The sequence below is a fragment of the Thamnophis sirtalis genome, unplaced genomic scaffold (genome assembly GCF_051295495.1).
Source record: "Thamnophis sirtalis isolate CommonGarterSnake01/CBP01778 unplaced genomic scaffold, rThaSir2_p1.2 scaffold_7, whole genome shotgun sequence".
In the NCBI taxonomy this organism is placed as follows: Eukaryota; Metazoa; Chordata; class Lepidosauria; order Squamata; family Natricidae; genus Thamnophis; species Thamnophis sirtalis.
The window spans coordinates 32,130,973-32,153,549 of record NW_028261387.1 but is presented as its reverse complement, the minus strand read 5'-3'; positions in this window follow the sequence as shown (position 1 = coordinate 32,153,549).

Here is a 22,577-nt window from a genome sequence, read left to right as displayed (position 1 = left end):
CTCTATCTTTCTGCTCTTTCCATGTCTTCCCCTTTCCTCCCTCCCTCCCTTCTTTCCTTTCTAGTTCCATCTTTTCTTCTTTCCTCTCTCCCTCCCTTTTTCTTTTTTCCTTCCTTCCTCCTTCCTCTTGCCTATCAACTTCATCCTCTTTGTCTTTCTGCTCTTTCCCTCTCTTCCCCTTTTCTTCCTACCTCCTTCCCTCTTTTCTCCCTCCCTTCTTCTTTTTCTTCCTTTCTTCTTCCATCTTCCTCCTTCTCCTTCCATTCTTTCTCCTTCCATCCATCTTTTCTCCTTCCAACTTCTCCCCCCTCCCTTCTTCTTTTCCTTGCCCCCTCCCTTCTTCCTTCCTCTCCTTCCCTTTCTTGCAAACACAGGAAGGGGAGGGGGGCTTTCTAGTCACTTTCACAGCATAATTTCTTTATCTAACTTTTAAAAAACAGTGTGCAAATCAAATGAGATTTTTGTAACCTGCGAAGCACCAAGTTATTATCTTCTGTTGTTGTTACAAATTCGCAGCTACTCCATTCTTTCCGATAGGGAACTGCATTTCCCAAGATGCCTCAGGTCCTCAAAGCGCTGAATGTGGTTTTGCAATTGACTCCAGCGAGGCCCAGTAGCCGCCGGCTGGGGTGGCTGTCAGGGCGCTGACGGCGGAGCGGACGCGCCGTTTGTTACTGCTTCCAGCAATCGAGACGGACGAGGGAAGCGACTGAAACGGCCGCCGGCCGCAGGAGAGCGAGGCGGCTGCCGGCCGCAGGAGAGCAGAAGCCCCGGAACCGAGTGGAAGTTCTCTGCGCGACTGAAACGGCCGCCGGCCGCAGGAAAGCAAGGCGGCTGCCGGCCATTTCACCTACATTTGTATTGACATATTTGTATATTTCTCTTCTTACAGTAAGAATAGTGGTACTTGATTTTACTGTGGCTCTGTCAGACCATCGGGGAATATTATTCCTTTGTCTGAACAGAGTGTAGGAAGTTATCTCCCAGCCCTCTCCCAGAAAAATGAAACCATTGGCACAATCATGACCTGGATGATTGAGAATCTCATAGACATTCGGGTTACCGAAGTATTGTAACACTACTATTCTGAGACTTGCACTATATAAAGTTGACATCCAGATGTAATTATTATTTTTAAATATTATTTATTTATTTTAGCAATAGTAACCACCATCAAAGAGAAGCACAGCTTGAGCCCATTCCAAGAAACTAGTTTAAGTAAACATCTGATACAGATTCCTCCCTAATACACACAAAGATAATGTAGGAGTGGCAGAACCTGGGAGACAGGATTAAAAGAAGGATCAGCTGAGAATCCTTATGTAGCAACAAGTAGACTAAGTCTAACCACCATTCTTTGAACTTCATTGGCTCTTATCTAACTCTAAGCAGGTGCTAACCATTACTTGAAAATATTTTGTGTTTTTGTTCAATTAAAATAAAAATAAAAATAAATATTCTTGTGCATAGCCATGAATAGCAATAAATGAGTTTAATTGGACCTTCATGTATGGACTTATCTTTCACGGCTGAAAGATAAAGTGAGAAAAGCAGGAAGCCCATTCAGACTTGGACAATACTGTTACTATAGCCATCCAATTAAAGTAGTTTTAGACCTTATATTTTCTTGAGTGGGGGAAGGAGGAACCTGAAAAAGGGGCAAATCTGAAAGAAGTTCACAAGGATTTTTTAAAAATTGTTTATGTTTATAACAAAAAAAATCAAGAACACCCCCAAACCAATTACAAATGTATATATTCTAATAACATTATCCCGATAAGACTGAGTGGCTTTGGATGTTGACCCCCGCTTCTAACGGTCATTAATGCCCTTGTCATCTCGAGGCTGGATTTTTGTAACGCGCTCTACATGGGGCTACCCTTGAAAAGTGTTCAAAACCAAATCCTAACTTGAAACCATCGCCCTCTATTCCCAGGGGCACATCCCCAGTGCCTGGCACAAGGTTGCAGCCTCCGCTCCCTACGCTCCCTGCTGGGGATTTGTTAACGGAAGAATTCTTCCTGAGTGAACTAAGCGTGGCTCTTAATGCACAGACAATTAAAATGGAAGATAAACTTAGAGATCATAGAGAGGAGAGAAAACAGGAGAGAAAAGAGGAAATAAAAGAAATGAAAGATGAAATAAAAGATGAAATAAAAGGACTTAAACAGGAGTTGTATGAGAAAATCGATGCCAGGGTTGTTAAAATTAAAGATGAAATGCTGAGACTTGTAACTGTATTGACAGAACATGTTTCTGGATTTGAAGATAGTCTAGAGGATCTTAATGAGGCCAATACCAACTTGACATTGAAAACAGAGGCGGTGGAACAAAAAGTGGAAAATGCTGAAAAAGAAATTATTATGATACAGTATAGACAAATGGAGTTCGCATTAAGAGTAAGGGGGCTGCGTGAAGAGAAACAGGAGAACCTGAAACAGATCCTATCAGAAGCCTGGTGGGAAGACCAGGGACCAATTTCGACTGGCAAATCGACAAAGTTTATCGCGTTAACTCTTGAGTGGCAAAGCAGAAGCAGCTTCCTCGAGACATCGTTATATACTTCACTACAAGAGAGCTTAGAAATATGGTACTACAAGAGTCTTATAACACTAAGCTTCAAATTGGCGGTCAAGACCTGATTGTTTTGAAAGAGATACCACCTCAAATGTTAAGAGCCAGGAGATAAAGTGGGCTCAAAACATTGAAGAACCAATAATGTTGGATACATGGGAAAGAATCTGGGTAAGAAATGTGAAATTTACACAAGCTCAAAATCTGAGAGAAAATTTTTATAAGATGTTCTATAGATGGCACTTAGATCCTAAAAAGCTGGCTTCTATGTATCCGAACTTACAGCCTAAATGTTGGAGATGTGGCTCTCTCGATGCTACATATTTTCATATATGGTGGACCTGCCAAAAGGTTAAGGCATTTTGGATAAAAATATGGTGGATTATGCAAAATATCTTTAAAAGAAGGATAAAGTTTACTTCTCAGCTATTCTTACTAGGTATATGTACTGACTTTACAGTGGTAGAGACTAACTTGATTCTGCATCTAATAACGGCAGCAAGACTGTTGGTGGCACAATACTGGAAGAAGGAAGACTTGCCTACAACTCAAGAATGGATATTGAAAGTTACAAACTTAGCCGAGATGGCTAAAATATCGGCATATCCTTCAGATGCCGTCAGCCAAACAGTGTCAGCTGGCGGGCCCTCGGAGGAAAGCCTTCTCTGTGGCTGCTCCAACACTCTGGAACCAGCTCCCCGCGGAAATCAGGACCATACCCACTCTCACGGCTTTCAGGAAAGCCTTAAAAACTTGGCTGTTCCGGCAGGCCTGGGGCTGTTGACCTCACTGTTGAGGTCCAGCCCTGACTAGAATGAATGTATGAGGGGTGTTTGTTGTTTTTAAATTGTTTTTTCATATTTTCACATGAATGTTAAAGACTGTGCATTAAGTGGTGCCGTTTCTATGGTAAAAATTAAAAAACCAAAATAAAAAACAATGGTGGGTTTTTGAAAAATAAATTTACAGGGCAGCTTTCTGAAATAAAGAATTGACCTTTATAATATGTGATACATGGTCATTGTATCTGTATGGCATTGTTTTCTTAATGTGGCTCATACAGTAAGCCTGACAGCAGATTTTTTTTCTGATCAGACATATTCTGTTTTTTATTTTTTTCCTTCACTTTTGGACAAATTGTTACTTCTGTTTTGTGATTGCTGCCATTGTCATTATTGTGCTGTTTTAAATTATTCATCCATTCTATTTATGAGTTTCTCAGAATGAATTGCCAACTGGAGTTATATCTAAACCAAGTAAATAAATAAATAAAATTAAATAGAACTCCCCACTCAGGAAGGAACCGAACCATCTGAAAACCTATAATACTAACTCACTCAGAGAAGTATGTGTGTGTATATGCATGCATGAATCAGTGGTGGGTTTCAAAAATTTTTGGAACCTCTTCTGTAGGTGTGGCCTGCTTTGTAGGAGTGGCTTGCCAGCCATGTGACCAGGTGGGAGTCGCTTGCCAGCACTGTGACCGGGTGGGAATGGCTTGGCAGTCATGTGACTGGGTGGGCGTGGCCAACTTGTACAATGTGGTGAAACTCACTTAACAACGCTCGTGCTTAGCAACCAAATGTTGACTCAGAAACTCTGGCATTTGAAGCACGGAAGTCTTAAAGCTGTCAAGTTACAAGACACTTGCACCCCTAACGCTTTAGGAAAAAACCCCAGGGGTGTTCAAACTTGACAGCTTTAAGATTTTATGGTTTAGATAGGACTCTTAGAGGTGGGGGAGGGTGAGCCAGCCAATCAGTGAGCGGCGGGCAGGGCAAGTGTGGTGCGGACGGGCGGGAGAGGGAGCTGGAACCGGTTCTAAATGGCACAGTAGATTTGTGGAACCTCTTCTATATAAGAGGTTAGAACTGGCAGGAACCCACCCCTGGCATGTATGTATGTGTATGTATATATTGTATTTGTGCTGATAAATAAATAAAGGGAGACTAGTATAGATCTATTTCAAGCTATTTAGCTCTCATCAGCTAGCCATACCCTTACTGGGATTTGAACCTGGGCTATATTACATACTAGGCAGACATCTTAGCCATTAGGCCACAGGCTCTCCGTTATCAGCGAAGCCAGGGTGAAAGGTATCTATTAGATTTTTACAACCCCCGGTATGCCCAAATATGGGAGGAAAATCACTACTTCCATTCTCTGTCCTTCGGCTCGTCACAAGAGACCATCCAGGCAGAAACCCAATATTTTTACTGTTGCCTTTTTGTTACATTTTGTTGTATTTGTGCTGATAAATAAATAAAGGGAGACTAGTATAGATCTATTTCAAGCTATTTAGCTCTCATCAGCTAGCCATACCCTTACTGGGATTTGAACCTGGGCTATATTACATACTAGGCAGACATCTTAGCCATTAGGCCACGCTTTCACGGCTTCCCATAGTGCCAAGAATCTTCACGCTCTTCTCCGTGCTCTCCTCAGCTCCTTGTGACTGCAATAGATGTCCAGAAGCGGCGGGGGCTATATGCTCAGAAAAGCAACTTCGAGAAGGTCCTTTGCTAGCAGGCAGGTTCTAGGACGCCTGCCGACGTCTGTTTTCCCTGTGCTCAGAAAAGCAACTCCGGGAAGGTCCTTTGGTGGTGGCAGGCATCCTAGAACCTGCCTGCTAGCAAAGGACCTTCCTGAAGTTGCTTTTCTGAGCAACGAGGAGACAGAAGGGACAAAATACCGTCCGTTTTCCCCGTGGTCAGAAAAGCAACTTCGAGAAGGTCCTTTGCTAGCAGGCAGGTTCTAGGACGCCTGCCGCCACCAAAGGACCTTCCTGGAGTTGCTTTTCTGAGGAACAGGGAGACAGAAGGGACAAAATACCATCTGTTTTCCCTGTGCTCAGAACAGCAACTTCGGGAAGGTCCTTTGGTGGCGGCAGGCGTCCTAGAACCTGCCTGCTAGCAAAGAACCTTCCCGAAGTTGCTTTTCTGAGCAACGGGGAGACAGAAGGGACAAAATACCGGCCGGCCAGGACGGGTATACAGGGCTGGGGGCGGGGCAGGCTTACTTCCGGGTCCAGTGACCAACCGGTTTGCGAGAATCGGCGGGGACCGGCAGCAACCCACCCATGTTGTTATCATTATCAATTATTTATCTAACTTTATCCATTAACACTACATTTTTAACATAATGCTTTAATTTTAACAAAAATTTTCTTAATCATTGTTTACAATTTATATCCAATTTTTCCTTTTATCATGTCAATACAAATTATTACCTTATTATCATTATCAGTCATTTATTTAACAATAGTTTGACTATGTTTAATTTACTTTTCTCCCTTTTTTCACCATTTAAAATTTTATACCAAATTTCCTCTTATCAAACCAATACATAGGAATACATTGTTATCATTATCAATTATTTGCCTAACTTTATCATTATCACTACATTTTTAACATAATGCTCTAATTTTAACTAGTATTTTATTATTAACTTTTATATCTCAACCTGTGTCTTTCCAGTAATAGTGTAGTCCTACTTCTTTTGTCATTTGTGGAATTAGTCTTCTGGTTATTTCCTTAATCAAATTTGTTTGGACTTCTCTTCGCAACTTGCTGCTTACTATATATCTTGTAAAATCTCGAAACCCTCCGTCAGCTTCCTTAATCAGTTTATCTTTGGTTATCAGTAGTGTTTTTGTCAAAATTTCTCTCCTTAAATCCATCCATTCTTCTCTTTTTTCTTCTTCTATACCTTGAAATCTGTAGTAAAGCACCTTTCCATCTATCTTCCCTTTCCTTGTTCCACTCTTTCCATCTCCAACCACACTCAGTTCACTGTCAATATCCATGGTTATCTTGCCTCTTTGTTCATTTTTCCCCTGGGTTTTTAGGACTCCAGCCTCCACTTTTTCCATTTGCTGAATATCTTCTATTTGCTGAGTATCTTCCATTTTTCCATCAGGTTTTGCCACTTTAAAGTTTATATTTTCAATATTTTCCAATCTCTTCTCAATTCTCTCTGTTGTTTCTAATAATTTTTGAATTCCAGACATAATTTTTGTAATGTTATGGTTTCTTTTTGAAGTTGTGTCATCCTTCCAATTAATAAACACTGCCACTCTAGTTTAAAAACAGATCTTTGTTTTCACTTCTTTCCAGTTAGCAACAAGCATCCAGAGAGCACCTGCGTAAACAGTCCATGCTCTTCTCTATAAACAAGCTGAAGCCTTTGAAGTACAAGGTCAAAATGATCAAAGAGAAAAAAGAAAAAGCAATGTTTCCAGGTCTCAATCTCCAACCTGCAAGTGGCAGTGTAACTTCTTTTCCCTCTAAGATTACTACCCTCTTTATATACCTTTTAAATCTTTTTGTTTCAGGCTTAAAAGAAACAAAGTTCTTAAATGAAACCAAATAAAAAGAAAAAAACCCATCCCAACCAGTATTGTAGAAGTAAAGGAAAAAAATTAATCCATAGATAAAAAAGAAATAGAAGAAAATCCAAAACTTTCACTTTAAAAAGTAAAAAATATTCACAAAACTTCCATCGATAGAAAAAATAAGATAAAAAAAGATAACACACTCTCCAATAATGCTTAATTCCGCTGCTTATTTCCTTTTTTTTACCAATTTAATTTAATTTCAATCTTTTTTGGGCAGTCTTTTATAAAAATAAGATTTCCTCACCAGATGGACACACTTTCTCTTTCCGCTTTTCCTCCCGTTGCGGAGCTGTCCTGACTTCAGCAGCTTGAGGCTGTGCTTTTTGTTGCCAGGTAGAAGAGCTTCTCTTGGATCAATCAGGGACTTTGTGATGTCCCTGAGATCAGCAAGACGTACTCTTCCCTGTCACCATCTCTTCGGGACGGTTTAGGTCCAGATGGACTGTCCAGCGGCAAAAGTGTCGACTGTGATCTCGGAGCTCCGAGATCGCACATTGTGTTTTTGCGACGTCAGCTCCTTTGTTCCTGTATAAATCCTATTTCTAAACTGCCTATCTCTCTCAGAATACAGAAGAGCCTAGGATGTTGTACTGATATCAAAGGGGGGGGGGTTCATACCGGCTGAACAACCGGTTCACTTCACACACGCTCGCCAGGCGCATGCTGCATCCACGTGCACAGTTTAGCAAACATTGAACTTCCGCATTGCAAACAAGGAAAGGAGCAAGGAAAACAGCTGAGGAGCGGCAATTCAATCTGCCACCACTGATCAGCTGGGCTTCGGAAGCAGAAATAAAGGTCAATATAACCCGGCGGCGGGCAGGTCCACTTTCAAACAGAGAACCATTCGTTCTTGGCTTGCAGTCAGAGCTAACGGTTCGGCAGAACCGGTCCAAACTGGTAGAAACCCACCGCTGACTGATATCCACCAAAGAATAGAAAACCAATCTCTAAAGATAGATTATTTTATTTTCCACCTGATGCTTACTACGATTGATATTTTCATTAGTTTATCAGATATTTTCATTAGCTGATCAGTAATCAAACTGCTTTCATTAGTTTGATTAGTATCAAACTCAATATATATGTAAAACATACTCTTCTGCCTGCATGAAAATTAAAGTTGGAGCCATTTACATGAGACTAATTAGACTTTAGTGATCACCATTTGCATGCTTCTCAAGCATCTTTCAACCAGCAGAACTAATGAAGAATGCAGAAGTGAAATCAAAAGTCATAGGCTTCTGATGTCTTGTTTAATCATAGTGATGATTTGCTTAACTACAAAAGTGAAAGCAAAGTTGTAAATCCATAACAGTCATGCGAGGTTTCATTCAATGACCACAATGCTTAGCAAAGGGGAGTTGCCAGGACAATTGTGGTTGTTAAACACACAAATGAGTAGTTAAGTGTTTTAAAGAATATCAAATATGTTTCTTGTAATCTTCAGATAAATCAGATAATCAAACAACAGATTTTCTGTCATGCTTCTTATTATTTTGGAAGCATAAAATAGGTGGGGGACCCATTCATGTGTTTGGGTTTGTTCCACTATTGTTCCAAGTTGGTATAATTTCTATATGTATGTTAATATGATTTTTACAAGGAGTAATATGATTTGAAGAAATTAATATAAATTTGAACTGCACCCAACATTTGGAATTTAGGATTGTTTGAAAGATTATGGATTTATCAAGTGTGGGGTGCATCAAGAAAAGTTATATTTTGATGATGGAAAGACAGTCCACCTCAGGATTGCAAACCTGGATTGATGATACATGTTCACTTTCTTTTTGAACTTTCTATTGGCCTAATGGAAAAGCTGATTAATATTACTCTATGTAGCAAATGTTTAAAATATGTTAAACAATTGTGTGCAAAAATATTTTCTATATGCAATATTATGTTTCATGAATTCCTTTCCCCCCTTTCCTCTCTCTTCTAATTTGTTCTTGTATTTTTTATTCTACTTTCTTTTTGTGTATATTAAAGGATGAAATGATTTATAATACAGTAATAGAAAAGACAACTTCAATATATCTAATAAACACAATAGCCTTCAACTTCACTACAGCAAATAGAACCCATTTTGTCATCTAATTAATAAGCAGTAATGTTTAGTTCTTGAAGTTGAAAAAAAAGAATAACTAAACTAATAGTTAAGAGGAAAGACATGTAAGAAGCAAGGTTCATTATAAAAAGCCTCAAGTGATACTTTCAGTAACCTTGACTTTTCAGATTTCATACTGATTTCACCCACAAGGCATAAAATTATCTTTTTTTTCCTTCAGGAAATATTGGGGAGGGGATGTATCACTTCATACATAAAATATTTTATGCAGAAATGCTTCTTGTGCATGGAAAATTAGGGGGAAAAGATTGGCATCATGTGAGTTTCCACCTGAGGTTTGAAGCAATTCAGTAATCATAAACTTAAAATTGGTCCCCAAGAGCTTAGTTTAAAAGGAATATAAAAATACAAAATGAAATTGAAATTACAGGGGTGGCTTTTGCAGGGAAATGTCTTGCAAAACTATTTCATGGGGCCCTTTCATTGCCTCTAGGCCCATCTATAGGCAATAGACTAGACAGTATCAAAATGCTCCAGATATAGCCAATTGTTAGACCGAATCATCATTTTAATTTCTCACAAACTCTGTGATATAGGGAATATTATGGAATTCATTTACCTGTTCTGTAGTGTATCAAACTTTATGCTGCATTTCTTAAAAGGGGGGAGGGAAAGGAAAAGAGAAGACAAGAGGTGGAAGATAAGGATGTTATCACTGTGGGTCCTAGACATTGGAAAGCTGGGAAATTGGTGATACTAGTCAGAATATAAATACAGATTTGCTGGCAACTCTGATTAAGTGACATCTTTGTTTCTCTTGCATAATACGCTTTGGACCTAATCAGCAAGCTTCTAGATGTCTGAGGGAAAGAATCCTGAACATTTGAGATGATTGCTATTTGGAAAACACCATTCATAAATATTAATATCAGTTCATTAGCAAAAGTTTCCCAGTTACAAAATAAGAAGTCATTTTACTCGGATGTGCTGGAGTTTGTAGTGCATTGTTTAATGCAATGAGTCATTTAGTCTTAACTTTTGCCGAGAATGTAAAAAAGTCAATGTTTCATATGTGACAATCTACTCAGCACACATATTTACAGAACCTTACCATAAAAAAAAAACAATAGAGAATTAGAATTCTGATCTTCCCACTGCTCTGAGCAGTGATTCAAAAAATTGCCTGACAGGAACCATTCACAGTAAAATCATGCCTTACAAAGGAATTATTTGAAAACATCCTCATGAAGGGAAAAAAAAGCCACATACAGCAGTTACCATAGGTTCAAGTATAGAACAGCTTGTTCAGTGTAGTGGAAAGTAATTTTCTAACAATTGTGTGTGTAGGGGGGTGTTCTATCTTACTCATCATCTCTGCTGTCATCAGTGAGATGACATCTCTTGTATATTTGTTGGCGTTACCTTCACAGGATTTTCTTTGTAATATTTTGCAAAAATATAACCTGATTTGCCAAGTGCTTCACACAGTATTGCTGCTTGATTGCAACACCACAACAAAAATCCTACCACTCGTATTCTTCCATCCAACCGTGAAGTACAATTGTGAAAGAATGTGTTTATGTTGGGATGTTTGGTCATTTTTCCATTATCATAACTATAGCTAGAAGACTGTGATTCTCAGTTGTGGTGTCAGATGAACCCCATAGCGATCAAATGGTGTTGTGAACCGGATTGCAACTGCACAGTCACAATATATACTTTTTTTCCCCTGCAGGTCAACAACTCTTTTTAAGACAGTTGATTTATTATTTATTTATTTATTAAATTTCTACACTGTTCATCTCAACTAGTTGACTGGCCAGTTTACAAAAATCATCTTTATTTATTTATTTGATTTTTACATCCACCCGTCTTCTTATATGACTCTAGATAGCTTTTAGGCAGCTTGCAATAATTTAAATACAATACATAAAATAGCAATATAAAAACCCAAATGAAAATAAAACAGCAGCTGAGCATATTCTAACTAATCATCCATACAATCAGGCAAGGGTTCTAACCCATGCCCAGGGCCTCCGGCTTGAGCGCAAAGCCTACTTTTCAAGGCCTTATGAAAGGCCAACAAAGGCAGGGCCAAACTAATCTCAGGGGGAAAGATGGGTGTCATGGCAGAAAACGCCGGTCTGCCCAAAATTGATAAGCTCTGTCTCTGTATCCTGTTTGGAACAAAATAAATAATTCCAGCTGGTTTATGGTTAATTAACTCTGGTCAAATTCACAAATGAATGCTTGGCTTGGAATACATATTATACTCACAGAATAATAGAGCTGGATGAGGCCATTTAGACCAATGAATCCAATCCCTTGCCTAGTGAATAAATTCAAATTAAAGCAACCCTGACAGATGGCTGTCCAGACCCTGCTGAAACACATCCAGTGAAGAGAGCTTATATGAGAACTGGTTTCAGTGTTAAAACTGCTTTTAATGGTTTACAAAGGTTCTTTCTAACATTTAGTCAGGATCTCATTCCCTTGAACTTCAATCCATTATTCTAGTCCTGAATTCTGGAATGAGAAACAATATGTCTTTACTTTCTACATGTATGGAAAAGATCAGAAAGAAGGAAAGACAAAGAATGCATCAGCTAACAGTCAAAACAGCCCAAGTTAATCTTGGATCATCTTTGTACTGAAATCAGACCTATAGAGAAATAGAAAGGCTGGTCATCGAGAAGTGACCTTAGTATTTAATAAATTTGACTTCTCTAACTGCACTTCATTCTTAGTGCTTCAAACCCCTATTATTTTCAAATATGATGAGTTATTCATATTTTTGCCTTCCACTAAGTCAAATCCTCACATAGCCATAGAGCTCACTGGAGGACTTTGGTTTATGCACTTTAATGTATTGCATGGTTCTCACAAGAATAAAACTGGAGAAACTGTGTGTGTGTGTGTGTGTGTGTGTGTGTGTGTGTGTGTGTGTGTGTGTGTGTGTGTGTGTGTTGTCTAGACAAGAGTATCTGGGGAAAAAATGCAAGAAATAAATAAAATATATCTTTATATCTGATTTTAGGGGAACTTGGAGCTGCTGGTCCAAAATTTATTTTCTAGATTTAAAGAGTTCATTTACAGAGGATGCTATTTGGGACTTATAAGGTAGTTCTACTTTCTAATGCTTTGCCAGGACATATCCAGAATTTTTTTTTATCCATTACAGCAAAACGTGGGTAACTATTGAGCTTTATAGAAAAAATATAAAATAGTTAGATTTTGAGGAGCACTGCCTGCTTGTACATTACCATGGAAGAGAGGACTGGACTCCTTGTGTAATGTATTAATTGTTGAAAAGAAAAGCAACTGTCTTTACATGCTCAGTTATGTGCTGTGAGAAATATTTTGAGACTTATTTCAAGATAAAACTTCAAAGTTACTCTGAAGCAAAATTTTACTGATTCCTCTTATTCTATATCAGGGACGTGCAGTCAGGGGAGGCAGGGGAGGCGAGGCCTCACCAGTATCATGAGGAAAAAAAAGAAAATTAAATTAAAAGGAAAAATGCTAAGGTAGTTGCTGCCAGAATGACTCTGCTTAGTGCTAACTGCAGGGGGAGGTGAGAGAACTACAGGCCTCCTTTGCATAAGAAATGTTTCGCTTTTTAACCCTTGCTCAGAGTTAAGCAAGGGTTAAAAGGCGAAAAATTCCTTATGCAAAGGAGGCACATGGTTCTCTGCCTCCTGATCTGGCAGCAGCAAATCATGCCTAAGTTGCCTTTTTATTTAATTTTTTACATTTTCATCATGGCGGGCGGACAAGAGGAGAGTTGAAATCCTCTGACACAGCTGGAAAAGCCAGGTATGTGGGTCCGAGGGAGGGGACAGGGGGGAGGAATTCGAAATTATTGTAATTTAATTTGTAAGTAATTTTTTATTGTGAGTAATTTGTGTGGGTGTGTCGGTGTGTGGGTGTGTTTCTTTCTTCAATTTGAGAGAGAGTTTGTTTGAGAAGAGAGGGAAGGGGCAGAGGCAGGGAGGGCAGCTTGTTTGAGAAGAGAGGGGCAGCCCGCCAGCAGAGGCTGGTCTTTTACCCACCTCTGCTGGTGGGCTGGCGCTTTCTTTCTTTTTCCAGGCCCCTCGCACCTGAGTCCAGCCCGCTGGAGCTCACCGTGCCGGGGGAGGAATGGGCTAGGTGGCCTGGCAGAGAGAGGTGCAGGCTGTCAGGACAAGCGCTGCAGCAGCGCCCAGTCCGGAGCAGAGCGCTCGCCTCATGACGGCACATGGGAGAAGTTCTGGCAGATGGGAGCGAGCCGGAGGGTGTGTGTGGGGCTTACAGGGCCATCTGGAGAGGCGAGCTTCCCAGAGGCTGGTTTCCCGCACCCCACGCCCTCCCCTCCAGCCGGGTGCCACCGCCGAGCTCTTTGCCACCAGCGACTCTCGGTGCTGCTGGAAGAAAGAGGCGGGCATGGAGTTTGGCCACCTCCATTGCCCGATCCCCGCTGGCCCTGCAGCCCTCGCCACTTCCCTTTACCCACACCGGCTCCGCCACGCCCCTGCCTGGGACAACCACGGCCGCTTGTGGCTCTGCCAACCTCTCGCCCTCCCCTCATCCTGGGCTCTCCTCATGGTCTCTCATCTTGTGTCCAAAGTGGAGGGGTCCCTGGCCACCCGCAGCCTGTCACCCTTTCACCCTCCACTCGTTCCCTCCTGAGAAAGGAAGGAAGGAAGGAGAGAGGAGAAGGAGACCGAGAGATGGATGGAGATAGGAAAGGAGGCAAGGAAAGAAGGAAGGTGTTAGGAATAAGAAGGAAAGAGGGAAGGAAAGGAAGGAACAAGATGAGAAGGAGGAGGAGGCAGAGAAAGGAAGGAAGGAAGGAAGGAAGGCAGGAAGGCAGGCTCCTCAGAGGCAGATCTACAGAGATCTACTGCACACGGGAGAAGTTCTGGCAGATGGGACAGAGCGATCCGCAGGAGTGTGTGGGGCTTACAGGGCCGTCCGGAGAGGTGAGCTTCCTGGAGGCTGGTCTCCTGCACCCCACGCCCTCCCCTCCAGCTGGGCGATGCCACTGAGCTCTTTGCACCAGCGACTCTTGGTGCTGCTGGAAGAAAGAGGCGGGCATGGAGTTTGTCTGCCCCCCCCAACTCCACCTTGCCCGGTCACACCCCCTTGCCCTGCAGAGGGCTTGCCCGGTGAAGAAGACGCCTGGAGCGTCGGTGACAGCAGCCAGGCAGGCGGGGCGCAGAGGGAGGGAAGTGCCACTGCAGGTAGCTCGAGGCGGCGCGCCTTGTCACAAGCGGCTCTCCAGCCACCTGGAAGGAAACAGCGAGTTGAAAGGTGGGCTGTTGCACCCCATGAGCAAAGGGGCCGCTGGGGGCCGCAAGACTGCTTCGTTTCTGGCAAGTAGTTCTAAGTGCCCTGTCAACCCCTTGGTTGCCCCCCCGCCTCTCTTGAGTGCACGTCTGGTTTGTTTGTTTGTTTTACATAAAAGCATAAAGGAAAGCCGCCACCAAAGCCCCGACACATCCCGCTCTATGGCCGTTGTCCCGCTCTATGGCGGACACAGCGGCCATAGAGCGGGACATGCTGGCAGACATAGGGTGGCTTTTGCCTGCTTGCCTCACCGGCCGTGAACCTCACCGCACGTCACTGTTCTATATAGTAGATGAACATTCCTCTCCAGGGTACTCTTTGACATCATAAACTTCTGTTGTAATCTATCTAGCCTACATTAATAATGACTTATCTATTAAGCTATACCTGCAGGAGCAACAAAAAAGATTCTAAGCTCTTATGGCAAGAAATTGCATCAGGGCAGAATTAAGATGCCCTAAAGCACAGCCTAACAATGGTGCCCCTTGGTCCTTCCATTGTTTAACTGACAAAACATTAAGACTAATGCTGAAAACTAAAGTTGAGCGCGGCAGTGAAAGAGTGAAGGGTGGAATAACTGGGGGGGGGGATTATGTAGTTTTCCCCTTGCCTTGATGATCTAAGCCAGTGGCCCCCAATCTTTTGGGCACCAGGACTGGTTCCATGGAGAGAGATTTTTCCATTGACTTAAGAGGGCTTGCTTTCATGTGCTGCTTGTATCCCTCAGATGAGGCTTCATTTGTTTGTCAGCCTAGTTTCTGGCATGCCATGGCCCAGTGCTGAGCCATAGCCTGAGGATTGGGGACACCTGATCCAAGGACATTAAGCTTATTTTACTTAGTGGTTACCATAGTTTTCTGTTCTGACCACTTCCTCCGTTCAGTAATGAAAGCCGAGACAAGCGTAAAATGGAATGTCTTTTAATAACAAGACCAGACTCTTGGTGGCTGAAAGCCAAATAAACAAACAGATAAGGACCTTGGCAGCAAGTCTGATAAACCTTGGCAGCAATGCAAACAAATTCTGGCAGCAATCCAACCTGCCAAGTTCGTTTCTCTTTAGTCCAAGTGTTGACTTCTGCAAGAAGGGTGTGGCACAAGCAGTCTCTTTTATGGTCTGGAGAGGAGCTTAATGACCATCAGCTGAGTGTAATTACCTTGTTCTTGACGCCGAGTAGCCCTTCGATGACATGCATCCCGGAACAACTCACTGTTGATTTCTGGATCACTCTCCCTTGTCTCCTCCCCACTGATCCAAGGCTCAGGCGCCACCTGGTGGCCAACCAGTCTCTCTGCGCCCTGCTCAGAGTCGGAACCCTGTCCAGGGTCCTCCATATCCTCCAGGGCTGACTCATAGGGCCCCTTGCTGTCGGAGTCTCGTGGCAGCTCCAACGGCTCCTGCCGGGCCATAACAGTTTTCGGACTATAAGATGCTCCAGACTATAAGACGGACCTAGCTTTTGGGGAGGAAAACAGGGGGGGGGGGGGATCTGCCTTTGCCTCTGCCTCCCAGCAATTTGCCTCCTTGCAGCAAAAAGCAAACACCCAGGTCAGCTTCAGCACTGCTTGTTTTAGCATGAGCAGCTGATTGGCGGTTGGATCTACCTCCCGGTATACCTCCTATCAGCTGTTCCAGGCTGTGGGGATCGCAGCACAGTGCCTAAGATCCACTTTTTTTTGAGAAAAGTTTTTTTTTTATTTTTTTTAAAGATCCACTTTGATAGCGGGGTGGGGTGGTAATTTAACAACCAGTTCACCTGAACTAGCACGAACCTGCTGAATCTTACCACTGCTTATGACCTCACAATGACAACTACTGCAACATCCCCAAGGTCACCTGTTCAAAATTCAGGGGCTTGTCAACTGGCATGTATTTATGATAGTTGCACTCTTCCATGGTCCTGTGTTCACCATTTGTGACCTTCCCAGCTGGCTTCTAACAAGCAAACTCAATGGGAGAATCTAGTGTCATTTAATGACCACACGATTAACTTAACGATTGCAGTGATTTGCTTAATAACTGCAGCAAAAAGTTTGTACAATGGGGTATGATTCACTTAACAACTGCCTTGCTTAGCAACAGATATTGGAAGATCAATAAATGGAGGCAATCTTTGCTTGAATGTCAGGATAAAAATAGAAAATTAGAATATGTCTTACCACAGAATATACCTCAGCTAGGCATATGAAAAGAAGCTATCCAAAATAGTGAAGAAAGGAGAAAATCAAGTGGTACAGGAATAGATTTTAGGACATCATTAGCCATTTGGAAATGGGCTCATTTTATATACTAATTTTAAAACATTCGCCTAAAACATCTCCAGTTTTATATATCTTGGTTCTCTAGCCCAAATTCACTTTCTCCTTCCTCAGTACTTAATAGCAGATAAAAACAAATAATAAGCCATTACTGTGTAAACAGCTTTTACAAGTTTGGATAAGGTATGCCAGGAGCCTGTTAACAGCTGCTCCACATTGAAATAAATTCTAAAGTGCCCTGTTGAAAATGGCTAAAAGGCTGCTATTAAATCATTACGTAAGTTCAGAAATGAAGGCTGCATTGTTTACAAAAAGTCAAGTGTTTCAATAGGTCAGTCTATCTATCATGCATAATATAGGAGCCAAGGTTCATCAAAGTTTTTCATTAAACTTGAGTATAGAATACAATATTAGAATTATAATTCTAATTATATTGTCAAGGCAAAGAGTTAGCCAGCTGCAGATGATGACCATGGTGGAGTTAAGCCTTTCCTGACAGATCAGTTAGCCATAGATCAGTAGAGGGTTTGTATATAGGCTGTAAATTAAGGGCTGACCCAGACAGTAACAGTCATAATATGTTTCCTTTACATCCTTGAGAAGGGAGAAAAGTACCTTTCTGAGGCACGAATAGAATAGAATAGAATAGAATAGAATTCTTTATTGATCAAGTGTGATTGGACACACAAGGAATTTGTCATTGGTGCATATGCTCTCAGTGTACATAAAAAGACAAGATACATTCGCCATGAATCTTAAGGTACAATACTTAATGATAGTCATAGGGTACAAATAAGCAATCAGGAAACAATATCAATATAAATCATAAGGATTCAAGCAACAAAGTTACAGTCATGCAGCCGTAAGTGGGAGGAGATGGGTGATAGGAAAAATGAGAAGACTAATAGTAATAGTAATGCAGCCTTAGTGAATAGTTTGACAGTGTTGAGGGAATTCTTTCTTTAGTGGAGTGGTATTCGGAGGAAAACTGTTCTTGTGTCTAGTTGTCTTGGTGTGCAGACTCTATAGCATTGTTTTGAGGGAAGGAGTTGAAACAATTTATGTCCAGGATGTGATGTATCTGTAAATATTTTCACGACCCTCTTTTTGACTCGTGCAGTGTACAGATCCTCAATGGAAGGCAGGTTAGTAGTAACTGTTTTTTCTGCAGTTCTAATTATCCTCTGAAGTCTGTATCTGTCTTGTTGGGTTGCAGAACCAAAGCAGACAGTTATAGAGGTGTAGATGACAAACTCAATGATTCCTCTGTAGAACAGAATCAGCAGCTCCTTGGATAGTTTGAGCTTCTTGAGTTGGCGCAAAAAGAACATTCTTTGTTGTGCTTTTTTATGACATTTTGGATGTTAGGTGTCCATTTTAGGTCTCGAGATATGATCAATCCAAGAATTCAAGTGTTTCAATAGAATGGTGTTCCAATGTAAGCTCACCCTCCCACCCACTTACTTATGAACATGTCATCAAAAGAGATAGAGCATGCATCGTTGTAATCCACAGCCTATGAGTAGCGTTGCTGACTTTGTATAATAATTTGGGATAGTTTCAGGATAGCAATCAATGACTTCCTAGCTGGTTGCAAAAGGAAGACTATTCTGTGTATGCAGAGCCCTCCCAATAGTAGAAGTATAGTTATTGGGTACTTGAGAGACCACCTCCTGCCGATCACCTCCCTACGACCAATTAGATCCCACAGATTAGGCCTCCTCCGAATTCCAACTGCTAGCCAATGTCGACTGTCGACCCCTTGGGGGAGGGCCTTCTCTGTGGCTGTTCCGGCCCTCTGGAACGATCTCCCCATGGAGATCCGGACCCTCACTACCCTTCCAGCTTTCTGCAGGCCTGGGGCTGATGAGTTCCCGGCCCCACTTAATCTGATGTGACTGTTGCCTTGTTTTTAACTTGCTTGTTTGTCTCTGGTTTGTATTCCCCTTCCCCCTCTCCTTGTTAGCCGCCCTGAGTCCCTTGGGATAGGGCGGCATACAAATATAATAAATGAAATGAAATGAAATGAAATGAAATATTTCTTAGCGCATCTTTATAACATCACCCCATGTAATTGAAATAACACAGTATTCACTCCTGGCAACTGCCTGGATTGGTCCCTGCAGTTTTCTTGGCAAGATTACTGTCAGCTTCTGCTTTGCTGCTTGCTTTCAGCTGCCATTGAAACAGGGAGGGGGGGCATTGTATGTGGGTGGGGAAGTGTCAGCACAGGAGTGACTGTAAAAGGGAGGTGTTCTCATCATCTACTGCGCAGGCTGCAGATGAAGGATTTGCCGCCAAGGCCAACTGTCCGGCATACCAGCCTGATGATGCTTTTTGAAGATGTCTCCCACATGACACCTGTGGGGTGTACTGATTGGACTATGGGCTGAGGTTACCAGGGGGAGGGGGTTGGGTCACATATTGATACATATGCTTACGCACGCTTTTGCCTCAGATCTTGCTTTGCCTAGCTACTATCTACTCATGACCAGTAAAAGTACTCTTAATTCTGCAAAATGGAGTTGAGTGGTTTCTTTCTTGGTTACTGAGCGAAGCAGCCTTGACATTAAGCAAGGTCTCAGACACGCACTCATTCCGGAGCTGATAACTACCGAAGGGAGTGCACTCAATTCCTACACCACCACCACCACCCCACTGGAACATGTCCCAGCAAGGCAGCGACCAGGGGGAGAATGAGGAGAGCCTCATGAAACAATTTGCAGAGATTTGGAAAAAGAAACATTCCAGTCATGACCCTGGAAAAGAAACGGATCTCCATGGAACAGATGAGAGGTCTGTAGAAAGATTGCTCTGCCTGAGGGAAGCTGGGGGGGGGGGCTGAAGGTGGAACTAATCAAAGTGATTTAATCGTGACCCCACTGACAACAGCCAAAAACATTCCAAGAGGAGGAGGGCCCCCCCGCAGACACCGGATGGCTAAAACCTCCCCCCAGAGTGTGACAACCGGGGGACAATCAAAAGATTTATGGCCCTCCCTCAGGCAGCTGTGGAATTACATGCAACAGTTCAGAGACATATTTTTTATTGAAGAAGCCAAGGTAAGAAAAATTACGATGGCTTTGGGAAGTAAGGCAGGCGTTGTGATGGAGGCCACACATGATGCTGACCCCCCCCCTACCGAAAGACTATAAAAGATTTATGGCTGCTCTGAGTAAATACTTTGATGATTCGCTCACAGAGCGACAAACAAAACCCAACATTGAATCCCTTAACCAGGGAAACAGGAACTATGTAAACAGGGGGTCCCCTCCACAAATTGCAGCTCTGTTATGAACTGACTGTGGAGATGGAAAGAGATTTAATCCATGACAATTTTAGCGAAGATAGTGGGAGAGAGAAGGCTACACCACCCAACCCCCCCCCCCAAGGAGCTCCAAATGAAAGGAAAAGTGGCTTTGCAAGCAAGCCCAAATTTCTCATCCCCAAACTGAGCCCAAGGCCCTCTATTAGGGGGGAGAGGAGGCCAGAGAAACCTCCTAGGAGGAGGAGGGAGACCGCCAAGAAGGCAATGGAGGCTCATCCGCAAATCCACCCTGCCCCAGGGGAAGAGGAATCACCTTCTTCATCGGAAGAAAGTGAAACCGAAACTGATAACGATCGTCTAGTAAGCTCTTGATCGGGGCCCATGACTCTCCTAGTGGAACTTAAAGTGCCCTCTACTGGAGAGCAAGAAAAGTTGCTGGTTCTTTTAGATTCAGGTTGCACACGTTGCATCGTTAGCCCCGAAGTAGTGGAAAAATTGGGCCTAAGACAAAAAACTTTGAAGGTCCCAATTGCTTTTTGCCAGTTGGACGACTCGATAGCTGGAGGGAGTCCGGCCCATTTTGTAACTGAGCCAATAGACATGTGGATGGGAACTCACCAAGAGTCAATAAGTTTTATTGTGGCTCCAGGAATGGATCAGCCTCTTATATTAGGCTTACCCTGGTTGCGTAAATAGAATCCACACATCAATTGGAGGAAAGGGTGGATATGCATCCGATCTGCTACACCCCCTGAAGGAGAGGGGAAGGCTCCCAAGTGGAGTAAAGGAGAGGGGGAGGCTCCCAAGCGGAGTAACACTGACCCCAACCCAGCAGCCAGGGGGCAAGAGAAAATTGAGGGGGAGGAGAAAATCCCAAAGGAATTTTGGGACCTGAAAGATGTTTTCAGTGAGAAGTCATCTGATAAATTACCCTCACATCGTGCCACTGATTGCAGCATTGATATTCTTCCCGGAGTAAAACTTCCGAAACCTCAAATTTATTCAATGACCCCCCATGAAATGGATGAATTCAGGAAAATTTGCAGAGGGGATTCATTGAGCCTGCTAGACCCTGAGTTGCTGCTCCAGTTTTGTTCAGAGAAAAGAAAGATGGCTCCTTTCCCTTATGTGTTAATTACAAGAACCTTAACGCGATCTGTGTACAGAACCTCTACCCATTACCATTAATGAAGGACATGCTGGCCCAGTTGGGTAAAGGAAAATTTTTCACAAAATTGGACCTCCGAGAGGCCTATTACAGAGTCAGAATTAAGGAGGGTGATGAGTGGAAAACTGCGTTCAACTGCCCTCTTGGCTGTTTTCAATTCCAGGTACTGCCATTTGGCCTACAGGGGGCGCCAGCTGTTTTCATGCAATTAATTAACGACGTTTTGCATGACCACCTCTGCAAAGGCATAATGGTCTACCTTGATGACATCCTTATTTACACGGAAACATGTGAAGAACACGTGAAACTAGTCCGCTCAGTGCTTAAAAAACTCCGGGCAGCGGAGCTGTATGCGAAATTGTCTAAGTGTGAATTTCATCAAGAGAAAATTGACTACCTTGGGTATCACATCTCCCATGATGGCATCAAGATGGACCCAGCAAAGGTCCAAGCTGTCACTGAATGGGCACACACACCCCCGCACCCACAAACAATTGCAAAGTTTTGGGGGATTTGCGAATTTTTATCGTCAATGTATTCCCTCTTTCGCCAGCATCGCCCTCCCTATTACGAACCTCCTGAAATCAAAGGGGGAGGCCAAACCTAGACCAGGAAAGCCCTTAAATTGAACTATGGAGTGTCAAGCCGCCTTTGAAAAACTAAAACGACTGTTTGCAGCTGAACCAGTATTGAAACACCCAGACATGGATTCGCCATTTGTGATCCAGGCGGATGCAAGTGACGTTGCATTAGGGTCGGTGTTACTACAAGCAAATGCTGATGGAAAACTACAATCTTGCGCTTACACCTCTCGGAAGCTAACTGAGACAGAGAGATGATGGGCTATATGGGAAAAGGAGGCTTTTGCAGTCAGGTGGGTTTTAATGACCTGGCGACATTTCTTGGAGGGGGCTAAACACCCTTTTGAGGTGTGGACTTCATAAGAACTTGGAGGTGTTAAAAACTTCCCCAAAATTATCCTCCAAACAGATGAGATGGACATAACACTTTAACAGGTTCGATTTCACTTTAAAGTATATCCCGGGGAGGAAGAACTTTATGGCAGATGCTCTTTCCAGACTCCCTCAATACAATAGCTCAAAGCTTAGCGTGGTTCACCCAGTCATCCCAGCGAAGAATCTTGCTGCTCCGGTGGTCACCAGAAGCCAGAGCAGTTCTAATTTTGAGGTCACAAAGGACCACATCTCCAAACCTAAGGAGAGCCTTGATTCTGATGAGTGGTTTAAACAGCATTCCAATGAGTGTACCATGAAAGACAGTCTACCTTGGATAGGAGCTAAATTGTATGTTCCTGCTGCCATTAGAACTTTGGTTCTACAACGGGCCCATGATTCACGCATGGCAGGCCATTTTGGATTTGTGAAAACTCTGCATCGCATTAAACAGCAATTTTGGTGGCCATCATTAAAGAAGGACATTGAGTCTTATGTGGCCAGTTGCCCCATCTGTGCTGCTGCAAAGCGCCCACCAGGGAAACCCCAAGGCCTACTCCA